Below are 13,503 nucleotides of genomic sequence, written 5' to 3'. Positions count from 1 at the left end.
CAAAAATGGTTAAATTTGTTGAAGAAATTTCGGTACAAGAGTTTGGTAACGCCGTTACTGGATAATTTTTCGGGTGTTGTGTGCACATATGCATTTATCATAAATCTCCCAACCAATCGCTTCACTCGTGTTTGGTCGTGAGACAATATCAGGCTATAATATAATTATGTATATCTTGGATAGATTTATTGTAGTTAGATTGACACTCAGTGAGGATTTAGATAAATGTTCATACCTGTAAATGTGATGTTAAAACTGGGCCCAGGAGTTGCTTTATTTAAGTAGAAGACAGCAGCTGACAGTCCATTGTGTAGTAGAATATCCGTTACTATCATGCAATGTCTACCATTTTTAGTCATCACCTCTGACTTGTTAACCAACTCAACATTAGATTCATCTATTATTTGATAGTCTAGCTCTTTTACAGTCTGAAGTATCAGATATTAGAGTACTTTCATGCTCAATATTTAGAGCTGATGGTTTTACTGGGTTTAGTAGATCAATTTGAATTACGCAAGTGTTTCCAAGCCCTCGCGTATATTCCTTGTTTGGATAACCGGGGCTGACAAGTAAAATGGTTTCTTTAGTGTAGTTAACACTCTGCTGGTTAGAAACACAGAATTCAACGTAACTTTGGCTTTCTGTAAAAAAACAAATAATAATAAAGATAGTGACTGCTGTAACAACTTGTAAATATTGTAAAGTCCTTACAATGGCTGACATAGCCTTTTACAATCTGTCAAATGTTTGATTTGTGGCATTTGCATTGCTGATAATTCACTCCACAACCACCTGATGATGACTGTCAATTTGCAAGTGTCAGTAGGTCCCTACTCAATAGTTAGCTATTATTTTAGAATCACTATAAAGTAGACCACTGATTGTCATTCAGATAACTGTAGTGATAAACGTGATGAGGCTGTTGGGGCCTCATCATGGCCGATTGGGTAAATGCCAATTTTTTATTCATTAAAATCAACTTTATTTTCCATGCATGACGGCATAAGGAAATTGTGAGTTACAATTTACTGATATGATAACTCCCGGGAATTATTTTATTTTGCATTCACATATTATTGGATTGAGTGTCTTGATATACCATCATATCTTATGAAGGGATATGTCGTAGACACGCCGTGAATACGTCGTAGGTACATTGTAGGTACATCGTAGAAATTTTGTAGATACATTGTAGATACGTCGTAGATAGGCTACATCGTAGATACTTTGTAGATATGTTGTAGATACGTCGTAGATAGGCTATGTCGTAGATATGTCATAGATATGTCATAGATATGTCATAGATATGTCATAGATATGTCATAGATATGTCATAGATATGTCATAGATGGTCATAGGTAGGTCATAGATATGTCATATTTTGCCAAAAAAGTGACCGTTATATGTCACAGTGTGGAGCTCATAAATGTTTGTTTCTGCAAAACTGTTCGTTTGTTTTTCTACATGTAGCATCAAAATCCTTGCTGAAAGATGAATTATCATTATTACATTGATATAAATAATATAACTTAAAGTGCTGTCAGTCAAGTTTAAGGATTAATAGTACTGCAAGACCATGCAATTAAACTGCAGTAACGAGAAAAAGTCCACCACATTCACGCTTTAAAATTACTTGTAGGGTATAAAGTAATACTTTTCCTTAACTATTTCACTGCCACGAGCCATGTAGTAGGCTCAGCAAAGTGTTTGACTATGACCAAGAGCCGCATGATGGGGCTTTAGTAGGTTTCCTATGACATGTCTGATTAGTGTGTAGTAAAGTAATTAGCCTATCATATCTGTACTTGAATGAAAGGAAACAATTTTCTGTGTTGAACCAATAAAATATCTATTCACAACCAATCCTGAGCGTGGTTTCGTTTTACAAAAACTGTATTTTTTCTGTATTGTAACTGTAATGTATCGTTGGACCAGTTTTTGGTTTTAGCAGCAACAATAATGCCATAAGCTGTAATGTTTACCAAATATGCAATTATTTCTTTGTAAAAAAGTTAATTTGGTAACAAAAAGTTTTAGCAAACCCTTGGAATGCTTTTCAAAGTTACATTCTTTCCCTAATCTTTACAATGAAACATCAACGATCAAGATAAGATGACTCCAAAGTAGCTCGATTAATTGACCTTCAGCAGTAGCAGGAGCACAAATTAACAGAGTCTGCAGCAACCAGAATGCCTTCCATGGAAGTACCATCCTTTGAAAAGCCTGCAGTCAACCCTAGACATAGAAACAACGGATTTAGTTAGGAGTACAGTTTTGGATGTCAATGAATTTAAGTGCCTTTAGTATGTTTGCTCTGGAATAAATATGCTGACTAATAAGCAATGACACTTTTCTACTATAAGAGATAAGTGTGTGATTACCATGGGAATATTAGGGTAATGTGGGTGCAGTAGATCATCAAAACTTGTAATGGGTTATACTTTCATGTATGCACTTGCTTGTATAATAAAGTTTAAACATTAATTAGTTGAATAAGTCATTAACAAAGGAAACTGGAGTAATTTGAGTTGACACAGAACTTAGAGTTAAGAATATCAAGTATTACAGTTTAGTGTATCAAACATACATGTATGGAGCAGAGTGACTCTTTGTACTGGCTTACTTTAATACAGATTAATATGAAGATCTAATGAACTGCTAAACAAAATATTATACTCAGTTTATCTCATTTGATGATAACATGCTACATCTGGAGCACAAATAAACAGGAAACAACCATAGCCACAATACCATATGGAGCACCTATCTATCTCCAACTACTCTTTGGTTTATCCTGATGTATGACTAGTTCAGCTACTAGGAACACGAGCTATTTACAGTTCTATAGAAACTTTAGTAAAACTGAGTGACCATCATGTACCATGTTCTCTCTTATCGCTATTAGTAACACTTACAAAACTATAATTTATAAATACTATCTTGTATTTAGATTTATTACCACAGCTGGTGTTGTTATGGTTCAAAGACTGTCCTGTGAAATAGATTTGCTCAGCAAAGCTAGTTATGTGTTTCCTGATACAATCAGTTATTAGAATGCGAGTTATTTCAACAATGATATATAAATGTTGTTGTCTAGCAACACTAATTAGCATAAAAAGGCTACATTGTGTTTCTATCAGAATAAAGTACTATAACAACTTTTAATCATGGTTATTTTATCATACTGCCATGTATCCTTCTACAAAAAGGCTATGGATTTACACTGAAAACTTCCTGTTCTACTGACATGTTTTGTAACTATTATGTTAAGCCTCTTCTAACACACATAAAATAAAAGCACATGTTTGTGAGTGTCAAATAATGTCTATGCCTTAAAGTTTGGAATGCTATAATCTAGTGCTGATCACGGATAATAAAACTCATTGGATTTGCGAGTTTATTATCTCTCGAGTATCAAGTAATTTTAGATGTTGAGCATTTGGGTTTTGCGGGTTCGGGTTTTGACTTACAAGTTTGAGTTTTGTTACACGGATCCGTCGAGTAGAGTGGACAAAAACTCGGTCTATTGCGCCCTGCTCTGTATACATTGTTTAATAACCCGCCTGTTAACCCTTTGAACGCTGGCCTGTTTTGTCATTGTGTGTTAGTAACTCTGGGCAATGTGTCCAACGATCTGAAGTTTTTGAACTTTGATTTTATATATCTGAATATGCTCATAATACAATGTAATTTGGCAGAACACTAGTGAAAAAAGTCGGGCAATCCCAGCAAATGTCATCAAACAGGAAAAACAGTACTTGATCATTATTCGGGCCAGAATTATACAAGTTTTTACGATATAAACATTTACAATAGCATCATATCCATTGATTGAATGACTCAAAATATACTGGAAAATTGTAATTAGTACTGTAAAGTTCTTTATTTGCATCACAATCATTAATGACCTACCACCAAACAAGTTGTGTCAATTTTTTCGCGATATTGTTCAAATAAAGTTTGTTAAAACGAAGGAAATAGGTAAAGATATTTGAAAACTGTTACAAATGGGAGTAAAATTCCTGGTCTAATATCTTGTGCAAAAATTAAGTTGATTGATTTTCGTTGTTAAATGAAATGGCTGTTGTAATCAAAGCCATGTGAATGCCGGAATTCCGGTCGATAGAGATTCCTACACACCCTACGCAATGCCTGAAAACTGAGAGTTGGAGTTCAAACTTCAAAGGGTTAAGGCTGCGAGCACGAATATCGGTCATTTGAAAATAGTAAAAAACAAAAAATATATTGAATAAAATTGTAATCGCTTTGTAAATTTTAAAATATGTGTGATGTTTGGAAATTTTAGACATAAAACTCGTACCAGCAAACCCGACACTCGAAAAACTTGTTGGCCAAAAAAGTACTCGTGCCCAACACTAGTATAAACCATAAGATTCCTACCTGCACACATTGACTTGTGCAGTAAACCCAAAAATCGCAAACGATATTCTAGTGAGCAAACTCTATGAAACGAGTGATGGTCCAGAAATGGCCTTGAGCGGCAACTCTATGAGCATTCATACTCAACTATTTGAACTAAAAAGTAATTGTTTTTTTATTTTTGAGCCTATACATTAACATTTACATGCCATCCTCGCCAGATGAATGTTAATGTAAAGGCAAAAAGTCAAGTAGAAACAGTAGTGAGAAACATTAGAAGATTTTCATAGCAGAGACCTGCGTAGTTGTGCTGACACTATTTTAACTCTATTGGGATGAACTTAGCGAAGTATTACTTATACAGACCTGTCAGCAGTGAGTGTTTGTATCACAAGTTGAATTCAATATTAAATTTTTGAGTTTAAACCAACTCATACAGATTTAAAATTATATATCTTGTTGACAGTACTTGAACATTTCATTGCGAGACTCGGCAAGAAACTTGAGCGATATAAATTAGGTAAGTTAAGAGTGTTCATGGGTTATGTTGTATATAATGAGCTGTGAAAATTGGAGCACTACATGACCTTTGCATACAGAAGTCGGTTCAGTGCACCATAACTTGCTACTTATAGCATATATGACACGAATAATTTCATAGTTCATTGGAAAGACAATTCCCCTCCTTCAAATGTGGAGCCTATTGCAAGTTATTTTAAGTCTGTGGGTCACCTGAGATTTAGTTTTTGGGGCAACCATGAGAATTATCAAACTACGCTCACAGCAAATGCTTTAGCACAATTTCGCCGAAATGAAATGGCATCGAATGTATCCAGGTTTTACCTTTTTCATGATACTGAAAGAAAGCAACTCAACTCAGCACCTTTTCAACTCATGGAAACGCAGTGACTAGTTTGGAGTCTATAAAAAGGTGCCTTTAAGATTGCTCAATAAAATAATTTAGCTTCATCTTTTTTTAACTCTTTTAACAAATAATCAATCAATAAGCAGAAAAAGTGATTTTCTTTGGCAGCACTTTATGCTAATGATATTAATTTCAAATATACAACTATAATTTATTATTGTATTTACAGACCACATGAATGTTAGATTTTAAAAAGATTAATACCTTACATGAAATAAGTTTGTTAGTCGGTAGTTGTACATTACATTGCTAGTTGATAGTCTCAGTGTTTCTCTATACCCTTAAAAGCCTAAAGAGATAACGAGCTTATTACACATTTAAAATACGCATGCTTGAAGCACTTGTGAAAATACTATTGGTTACTAATAACATGCTTGAAGATCATGATTGATTGCGTTAGAGATTGTGACGCATAATAATCACAAGTTGGTTTTACGCTCACATTATAGTGCAAATAATAAGTTACTCAAAGCCTAATAAGCTTTCTAGCTTAAATTGCTCAAATCAGCTGATTTGTTAATTTTGATTTGGGCTAATTAGTCAACTTAGCTAATGACAACTACATTATGTGCCTCTGTTTATAAGCTGTTTTCATTACCCATGCAGCGCTGGGCATTCGTTCAGTATAGATATATATTGTCATGTCTTCATCGTACCATATGGCGTGGTTGCTAAAGTTTGATAGCATTTAAATGCATGTTTTTGCTGAACATTGGGAGCACCAAAATCATTCTTTAAATAGGTTTATTTGGTCTGTGGTTTCAATTTATTCTGTTAAGCCAGTTATTTTACTAAGTATTTGAGTAATGTTCTATATGGGTCTTTACGTAAAAACGAAAATATTTTTACGAAGATACTTTAATTTTTGTCCACAGTTATTTAAACATGGATCATATCTCACCTTATCACAAACCCTAGTGAATCCATCAAACTTGACTGTGTTTTGGCTACCATGCGCAATGAGCAGAAAACTCACGCTGATACAAGGGCAAAGGGAACACAAGTAAAGGTTACGTTAACTGTAGAAAAAGGCCAAATGTTGGTAATGAAACCGAAGGCATACAGCGTTGATTACGTGATGGTAGGAACAACCTTTGCAGGAAAGGATAGGCATGTGCTTGACCAGTTGCTCATAAAAATCTTTTGAATACATATTACTACCAGGACGGTAATAGTTGTCTTTATGGTAAATGCCAATATTGCAAGGGACCAGAGACAGGAGTATATGCAAAGCGTACTAACATGGAAGGTTCACTTTCACTTTGGTTCCCAAACTCATATATTTTGAGCAAGCCTTTGCCTCACCCATGGCGTCGCACCTATCGACCTAATAAACCAGCCATATATGGGAAAAGGATGGCAGCTATTGTACGACAGTGAAGAATACTCGTCTTCATGAAGCACCACCTCGCCTACTCGACCTTATAAATGTGTCAATATTTAACTTCATTATATCCAATGCCGATCGACATCATTATGAAACATTTGAATACAGCAAAGACTCAATTGTGGTGGCATTGGATAACGATAAATCATTTAAAAATCCATAGACAGATGGGATAACAATTCTCATGCTGCTGTTGCAGTGTTACACAACTCGTCAGTCAACATATGATAAACTGTCAGATCTGTCGAAAGGTGTTTTGGGACAGGTATTTTTTCAAGTTCTACAAACAGAGCCACTGGCCCCTCTGCTCACACCCTAGCATTTCTTAGCCATAGATAGACAACTCCAAATAATCATTCGAACTGTTAGTGATTGTATAACAAAGAAGAAAAGTGAAGAGGCTGATGCATTAATAGATGATGTCTATGTTTGACATTCGACTTCTACCACTGAAGATGCTGTTGATTTTATACGTTTACAGTAATTTATTGCATTGTTTGTTGTTATATATCATGTTTATAGCACTGTTTCCGCATTTTATAGCACTATCACGTTAGCCTTGTTATATTGTTATATCAGTTCATGCAGCTGCATGTTGCATAAATGGGAATTGTTAATAATGTATTATGATTACTATTACGATTACTGTTATTATGTATTACTTGCACAGCTTGGTGCATTTGATCTCTATTGCTATCACAGCTTTAGCAAAATCAAAAACAGTTGCTCACAATAGTTCTATTACTAACTTAACTAACCATTGGGCTAAACATTTACAATGCTATCAAAGATTACCTGGATTCTCTACTTGACTGGCAAGTAGAATAAATGCTGCTGAAACTGCTATCAATGATTGGTGTGCATACTGGCTTTATAAAACACCTCAAAAATAATAATCATGATGCCTTTTGTTGGACAATCAAGTATCCCTTTTGAGGGTGTTGTAAAAGTAAAAACTTCCAACTGTAGTAGTTTCTTGGTATTTGAAAACTACCTGCAGCGCAGCAGGTTGGTTATAACAATATTGACTATATTTGACAGCATGTATATCTATGGTTACTTTCTATAGACATGTGCTGATCCAGGAACAAACACACTGTTGTGTAGCTGTCAATGGAAGTGAGCCAAACCTTGTACAGCTGTTCAAATTAAACACATGTTTCACACATGTTTCACACATGTCATTATAAGCTATAACTCTCTTTCCCATCAACCATGCTGTGTGCCGGGTTGTTTAACTGTGTAGGCCTACCAATTTCTTTTGTAGTCCTTGATTTAGGACCTGGTTTTTTAACAACAGAAGAATTTTAATTCATAACGAGTCCTTTATTGAAGGTTTTACGTAATTTAAAGGTTGACTTGCAGCAAAATTCACATTACAGTTATTTGATATGAAAAAGTTCACCGTGTTTTACTCTGTTGTGTTGTAGGTGCAAAATTTGTGAAAATGTGGTTACAATCTCTTAAAAGCTCAAAAATGAACAGTTAATTGCAGCCACACGAGACCGCCATAGTTTGGATTTGCTTTCCAAAACGGCTCAAATGTGACGTAGCTGTGGTAGATGGTTTTTGTTTACACTTTCATGCAACCTTATTCGTCGAAATACTTTGTAATAAAAGAAGAGTTTTAATAAAAGAAGAGTTTTAATTATAACGAGTCCATTATTGAAATTTTTACCTAATTTAAAGCAGTCTTAGTGTAATATTGGTTAAAAGTACGCGGTTTGCATCAAGCATACATGTCAGAACTATCCTGGACATAGTCAAGGAATTATTTCAGTCAGAACATTGAGCAATAAATGAAGAACCAAACATATTTCATTGTTTGTTCTTTGAGTTATGCTACCAGAAGTCTTTCTTGGCAATGCTCAAATAAAACAATCCATTAACTGCTCAGGGAAAATTTTGATGTTAAAACAATATTGTGGTTGAACAGGGTGACACACAGTAAGCACACATGCTATCGTATTTTGTCTCGACCTATTGTGTTTGGAGTTGTCTAATATCTAAGAGCTGACAATGTTAAGACTGGCCAAATAAGACAGATGTAACAATCTACATACTTTATTCTTGCTAGTAAACTTGGATAGTAATTTTGAGTCATCAATAAAATGTTATTACCTTAAACTAAATCAATTGTGGTTGCCACTCCCTGCGTTAAATGTGAAGGTCATTAGTTAGTTATTATTGGTTAGCTGTTAAAGTGCAAATGACGAGCCAAGTAGAAAATCGAAAGCTTTTAAATATTATTTATGTTTTCCTTCAAAGTCATCTTTACTGTTAAATAAAAATAGATATGTTCTTTATTTTGTCCATTTGAAATAATAGCTCACGATGAAAAAGCACGCTGAAATCTGAATCCATTTTGAACCTGCTGTGATTATTCTGGACGCTCTTGATGTGGTAGTTCTGGTTGAACCTGCTGTGATAATTCTGGGTGCTCTTGATGTGGTAATTCTGGTTGAACCTGCTGTGATAATTCTGGACGCTCTTGATGTGGTCACATGAGGATTTTTAGCTCTCATCACTAAAAGCAAGTAACAAACTTCAATACAATCATATCTAACTTCATAGATAAAAATTGTGTTTATGTATTTTAATAGAAATTCTTTTCATTTAAAAATGCTGCAGCTTGATTTTTCTAGGAGGTTTTTTGCTACTCTTAGCTTAATCTGTAAAGGATTCTACTTGTGGTAAGTTTTGAGTGTTTCAAGTGAAAACAACATGCCACATGTATTTCATAAAGTTACCATTTTACTCAGCTGCTACAATCATGTAGAAACCTTTCTAAATGACTTTTTAACTTTGCATTTAGTTGTCCAATTGGGAACAAAATTCCTTAAATTTTAACAAAGAACTTAGAAAACTTTGTAAGTATAAATAAGCTAGAAACAAACAAATATTTTGTCATCCGTAAATGACAGTAATTATATATTTACCTGAATATTTCAAAAGGAATCCTTTTCCAAGGAAGCTGTCACCATTTGATGTGAAACTGATGATAAGAGAGTCGGTATTGTCATCGAGTCGAATATGTTGTGTGGCTGGTGATGAGCCCGCATTGCTACAATTAAAAACGTCGCTTCTGTTACCATTAATGTCTTGGAAGACTCTTAACACATCTCCTGTTGTATTCCTATCGCAACTTTCTTCTTCTCCGATGTTCAAGAATACAAATTCAAGTCTCAGCCCAGTTTTGTCAGGCAACTCATTTAAATCCAGTTCCAACTCGTTATTCATGTTTGCGTTATACGAGCTCTTGTTAAAGTCGAATTTTTCATGACTCATTATATAAGCTGTCGGTAGAGAGGAAACAGCTGACTCGCTCTGGTCTTTCATGGTTATCAAGTCGTACACTGGAAAATAGAGCAAAAACACTCTTTTTACCATTAATACTTATAGAACTTAAAACTAATTAAAATTCTTTATGTACATGTAATTTGACACATTATAATATATAATTAGTTTACCAAAGTACTCAAGTAAGTTGAGTAATATGCAATAAAGTAGCCAAATCAACTTGACATATCGCCCTGTATAGGAGATATTAACTAGTGAGACTGTTCAATAGTTAGTATAGGAACATTTATTGAACTAGGAAACACTGACTCTTTTTAGTTTTTTTTCAGTTACAGTTGTGTCAGAAAGTCTTTGTCCTCCTGTTCAAATGGGTATAACACTGCAATCAATTCATCATAACTTTTAGAAAGATTTGGTAATGCATACATAAAACCATATAACAAAACAGACCTAAAGGTCTGAAGATTACAAATAACTAGCTTTTAAACTTGCCAAATATATTTTATTGTATCAACCACTGCCTAATCTTTCCCACTGCGTATCAGAAAATAAGACATCGCAAGTTCTGTTACAGTCTCCTCTTTAACTATTTTCCAAATTAAAAAGAACAAACTCTTGTACTGTTATGGGGGCCCTAAAAAAGGCCATTGGGGTTGTTTCAAAGCTTAATATTTTATCGAATAGCCTTTGCTAGCTATAACCATCCTGCAGCGTTTGGGAACGCTGTGAACAAGCCTTGCCAGCTCTTGAGGGCACTCTCTCGTCATTGATAGTGTCAACAAGATCTACAGAAAATTTCCTTTTAAATGATGCATGATTTGTCAGGGTTTAATCCCACTGCACGACTTCCACAACAAATTTTCCTAAAATGGCCAGCGAGGTTTGAGGCAGACAAAAACTTTCTGGCACCACTGTAGATTGAGAAGCTGTAAGGATGTGCATAAACTCATATAGATTTATAATTACTGTATTAGCAACATAAAACTTTGTTCCCTTTGGTGCACTCTCCCAACTCGAACAAAGATTTCTTCATACTTTCCTTTCGTTTTGATGCAAGTTGCATCTTTTTAAAAGGTAAAAGTGCACAGCGCTGTTATTTAGTTTGATATGTTAGTTTACTAACTGTGAGAGTAACCTCACATTTAGTTAAGCTGCACTCCCGTGGTCTTATTATAATACAAGCGCTTCCCCACCACATGTTTTTATAATACAAAACTTTGTCCATACAAATATCACGCTAGAGTTTTACTCTAAGTACTTTTTGTTTTGACAAAAATTGAAAGCTAAAATTCCTCATCTAAAATAATTTTTTACTGAACAAACAACAAAGAATGCTGGCATTTAGCCAATATAATATTAGACATGGGTATTAATAAAAGTATAAAGAGATTGTATAAAATATGGATAATTTTAAAATCACTTACTCGAGCAGTGAATATAAATTCGTTGAGTTTCCTTTTGTAAATTTGACCTGTTTGCTTAAAGTTCAGATAGTTACAAAAAATAAAACAACAGCTAAAAACCATTTCACAGTTTATGCAATTTTACCAATTAATTTTAGCAATAATTTATTTTTGTTTAATCAATGTACAGTTCAAATAAATTTAAAGCAACTAATTAAATCACCATTCAAAATTAACAGGCATTCATATAAGCAACCTTAGTCTAATAACATTGTACAACAGAAGCTAGCTTGAACTAAAATGGTCACAATTAATATAACATTATCATAACTATACAATATCAGGCTATAATACGTTTTGGATAGATTAGTTTTAGTTAGATTGACACTCAGTAAGAGTGTTGATAAATGTTCATACCTGTAAATGTGATGTTAAAACTAGGCAGACGACCCACTTTAGCCAAATAGAAGACAGCAGCTGGCAGTCCATTGTGTAGTAGAATATCATATACTACCATGCACTGTCTACCGTTCTTAGTCATCACCTCTGACTTGTTAATCAACTGAGCACCAAATTCATCCACTATTTGATAGTGTATGTTACAGTCTGAAGTATCAGAGAGTAGAGTACCCTCATGTTCAATATGTAGAGCTGATGGTTTTACTGGGTTTAGTAGATCAATTTGAATTTCACAAATGTTTCCACGCCCTAGCATATACTCCTTGTTTGGATAACCAGGGCTGACAATTGCAATGGCTCCTTCAGTGTAGTTAACACTTTGCGTTTCAGAAAAACAGAACTCAATGCTAATTTGGTTTTCTGTAAAAAACAAATAGTAGTACAGAAAGTACTTAATGCTAACTCTTTCAAGTCTTGTAAAACATAATAAAAACACATACATGTGGAGCAAACAGAAATGTTAAGAAAAAGGATTACCTTGCACAAAAATAGAGCTCAGATATTCTGTTTAACAAGCCAGGTACATTACCAAGTACACCACTTTACCATAGTGAAAATTACTTGTATACATGTAGTAATTACAGCTGATGATCTTTCACAGTGCATGGCACTGTTGGCATAGTGGTGTTGATAAGAAAATGGAAATGAATTCAAACTCACAACTAGTTTTTTGCACAAAAATAGTTACAAAAAGCAAAGTTCCTTTAGTTAGTTTTTGTAACATATAAACAAAATATATTACTTTTTACAACTCTGCATAAAGCATATAAGGGTCTGACATAAGTTACATGAGCAAATGATAATGAATTTAATAATCGCTTCATCACTAGTTCATGTTTGTATTCAAATGAGCAGCTTCTGATTAAAGCATGGTTGTTATACAAAAAGAAGATCAGGCTTGCTTGACATACATGAAAGTCTTTGCAAGCAAATCTGAATGCATTGTAGCAATAGGGAAAGTCAAACTATCACATTGACTGGATCTTGTTGAATGCATATAATAATATAGAACCTGAAACCCCTATGCAGAGGTTTTGAGTACAAAAGTGAGATTGTAATTTGATCCTGCTCAATCGGGAGGACTCATCTTTGAAAACCAGGTCTGTATATTCTCATGAAATGGTTAGGTTGTCCAATTAGGTGTGTTTGAATAAACATGTTTTGGCCAAAACTGTTTTTAATGTTAAAATAAGACTTTAACGGTAAATTCTCAAGCTGTAAATGGTTTTAAAAAACTATATTATACGACAGAGAACTTTAATTACTGTTTTTAGTCTCCAATTTTCTTAAAACTAATAGATTTTGTATGATATGTTACAGCAGTCCACACCTGGTAATGCAGCGTTGTGAAACAATTCGATTAAAGTTTTTTAAATCAACCAGCTATGTGCTGCTGCAAACCTAAAGTTCATTTTATATTCCCAGTTTCTGTTATATGTAAAAGATGTTTATGCAGTACTTTAAGCAGAAGGTAAAACGCTGTTTTAAAATAAATGAATTAGGTGAGCCAGCATTAGTAAAAGGTAAAACAAAATTTACTACTCAGTGCCGTAAACTTATCTTTACATATATTTAGTATTCTCATTGCTCAGTGTCAGTGATATTCCGATGGCCTTGTAAACTACAGTCATCATTGCAGCTGAACAAGA

The 13,503-nt window shown here is 34.2% G+C and overlaps 1 pseudogene; it reads left to right on the top strand.

Annotated features, from left to right (window-relative positions):
- Positions 1-6,188: 6,188 nt before the first annotated feature.
- Positions 6,189-7,125, top strand: LOC137388135 (glycosaminoglycan xylosylkinase pseudogene; annotated as a pseudogene).
- The last annotated feature ends 6,378 nt before the right edge of the window (positions 7,126-13,503 follow it).

The sequence above is a fragment of the Watersipora subatra genome, chromosome 2 (genome assembly GCF_963576615.1).
Source record: "Watersipora subatra chromosome 2, tzWatSuba1.1, whole genome shotgun sequence".
NCBI classification, from domain to species: domain Eukaryota; kingdom Metazoa; phylum Bryozoa; class Gymnolaemata; order Cheilostomatida; family Watersiporidae; genus Watersipora; species Watersipora subatra.
This window is presented reverse-complemented; position numbering and strand designations above follow the sequence as displayed.